Source organism: Cebus imitator, unplaced genomic scaffold, assembly GCF_001604975.1.
Source record: "Cebus imitator isolate Cc_AM_T3 unplaced genomic scaffold, Cebus_imitator-1.0 Scaffold125, whole genome shotgun sequence".
NCBI classification, from domain to species: domain Eukaryota; kingdom Metazoa; phylum Chordata; class Mammalia; order Primates; family Cebidae; genus Cebus; species Cebus imitator.
In genome coordinates this window covers 3223124-3225841 of record NW_016107440.1, presented here as the reverse complement: position 1 = coordinate 3225841, position 2718 = coordinate 3223124, and the positions used below count along the sequence as shown (strand labels likewise).

Here is a 2718-nt window from a genome sequence, read left to right as displayed (position 1 = left end):
TTTTTTTTTTTTTTGAGTCACAGTCTCACTCTGTTGCCCAAGCTGGAGTGCAATGGCATGATCTCAGCTCACGGCAACCCACCTCCTGGGTCCAAGCGATTCTCATATCTCAGCCTCCTCAACAACTGGGATTACAGGCATGCACCACCACGTACGGCTAATTGTTTTGTGTTTTTAGTAAAAATGGGGTTTTACCACGTTGGCCAGCCTGGTTTTGACTCCTGACCTCAAGTGATCTGCCCGCCTTGGCCTCCAAAAGTGCTGGGATTACAGGCATGAGCCACTGCGCCCAGCCAGGTCTATTTAATTTTCTAAAATAAAATCGTTAGGCATATCATCCATCAGTTTTACCATATTTAAAAGTCCAAATGCTTTCAGTTTCCTTCAAAATCCCCATCGTTGCCTTTTCCTTTCACTTTTAATGTGCCCTGCTCAAGTCCTAAGCCTATTTTTCTGAGGCTTATTGACCAAAATTCCATAAAATTCAGACTCAAAAATGCAACACTTTTGCCAGACGTAGTGGCTCACACCTGTAATCCCAGCCATAATTCCAGCCCTTTGGGAGGCTGAGGCGGGAGGATAGGGTTTCAAGACCAAACTGGGCAACATAGCAAGAACCTGTCCCTACAAAACATTTAAAACTTAGCCAGGCATGGTGGCATGCACCTGTAGTCCCAGTTACTTAGAAGGCTGAAGTGGGAGGATTGCTTGAGCCAGGGAGGATGAGGCTGCAATGAGCTATGATCATACCACTGCACTCCAGCCTGGGTGACAGAACAAGACCCTGTTTCTTTCTTAAAAAGCAATACTTTTTCTTTTTTTTTTTCGAGATGGAGTCTCACTCTTGTTGCCCAGGCTGGTGTGCAATGGTGTGACCTCGGCTCACCGCAACCTCCACCTCCCAGGTTCAAGTGATTCTCCTACCTCAGTCTCCCAAGTAGCTGGGATTACAGGCATGTATCACCACGCCCGGCTATTTTTTGTATTTTTAGTAGAGAAGGGGGTTTCTTCAGGCTAGTCTCGAACTCTTGACATCAGGTGATCCTCCCGCCTCAGCCTCCCGAAGTGCTGGGATTACAGCCTGGAGCCACCGCACCCGGCCAAAATGCAACACTTTTTTATAATAGTATAATAATGTTTTCTCTTGTGTTTCTAGTACTTCTCTTGATTGCGCCCAACATACAGTCAACTTTTTTGGCTACCTGAAGTTGATGAGCTCAGAAAACAGTCTAATATTCCACACAGACATATGTGTAGCCCTAGGAGCTGTGAGTATAGTCTGGACTATTTTTGTCGATGTTCCATCTTGGCCAGGCACCTATACTTCCCAGCTACTCATGGGGCTGAGGCAGGAGGACCGCTTGAGCCCAAATGTTCATTTAAGGCTGCAGTGAGCTATGATCACGTCACTGCACCCCAGCCTGGGTGACACATTGAGACCTGTCTCTAAAAAAATTAAAATTCCATCTTTCATTTACCTGGACTGAAAGCCACCTACCACCTCTCTGTATCTCAGAGAGTCTGGCAAGAGCTTCATGTATCTTATGGCTTTGTTTGTATTTCCACTACCTGTCAAGTCCTTTGCTATCTGCAAATGTAGGGACTGTACCATGCAATCTCCTTCCCTACTCTCACATAAAGGACCAGGGCTTCGGGCCAGCTTTGCTCAATTTCTTGGTCCTATGTCCATTGCAAATGACAGTCTTATCTATGACTGCTCTCTGTTCATCAGAAGGAAGGAATTCATTTGACTTTCCAAAACACTGAACCAGCTCTCTAAGTGCTAGGAAACCAGGATTGCTCCCACCATAGACTGAGGAGGAAAGAGGCCAGTGAGCCATGCTAGTGGTTCCCATACCCGGGCACATTAGAGCTGAGGAAGCCCCAGGACATGAGTATCTTTAGAAAAACCCAGGGACTCAAATAAATGCTGGTAAACATAGATACTGGAATACTAGACAATCATCAGAAAGACTGGGGCAGCTGTTTATGCACTGAGAGGAAAAAAGTCTCAAGATCCAATGTGATAGAATGAAGCTGGTATAAATCAGTATGCTTGCATTTGTAGAGGGGGAAATAATACATATTTGCCCTTGCTTAGAGATGCACAAAAGCCCCGAATGAGGGTCTCATCCCAAGGCTCTTGTCAATTATTCCAGAGATTTTATGCCACTGAGAGAGTTCTAGGAGGCTGGGAGACAGGGGTCAGAGAGCAACTTTTCCTATTTACCTTTTTAAATTTGTTGAATGTTAAACCAGGTAAATGTTAAACCTGCGTCAAATATCAGATTAGGTCCTTTTGTAGGTCATGAGCGCGATGATTGGGTTGTTGTGCTCAAGTGTGAGATGTGCTTCCCTCAAACCTTGTTACAACATTGGCACATTACCCGTCTGACATGAATAAAAGGGGGAGGGAGCCGGGCATGGTGGCTCTCAGCTGTAATCTCAGGTCTTTGGGAGGCCAAGGTGGGTAGATCACCTGAGGTCAGGAATTTGAGACCAACCTGGCCAACATGATGCAACCCTGTCTCTACTAAAAATACAAAAATTAGCCAAGTGTGGTGACATGGGCCCGTAATCCTAGCTAATCGGGAGGCTGAGGAAGGAGAATCACTTGTACCTGGGAGGCAGAGGTTGCAGTGAGCTGAGATGGCACCATTGCACACCAGCCTGGGTGAGACAGTGAGACCCTGACTCAAAAAATACTGATACTAACCC

The 2718-nt window shown here is 46.0% G+C and overlaps 1 non-coding gene across 1 annotated transcript; it reads left to right on the top strand.

The window, feature by feature from the left end:
* Nucleotides 1-2293: 2293 nt before the first annotated feature.
* LOC119472981 lies at nt 2294-2397 on the top strand. The gene has a single exon (XR_005202150.1). It is a non-coding gene; the product is annotated as a small nucleolar RNA U13 (small nucleolar RNA).
* Nucleotides 2398-2718: the final 321 nt, after the last annotated feature.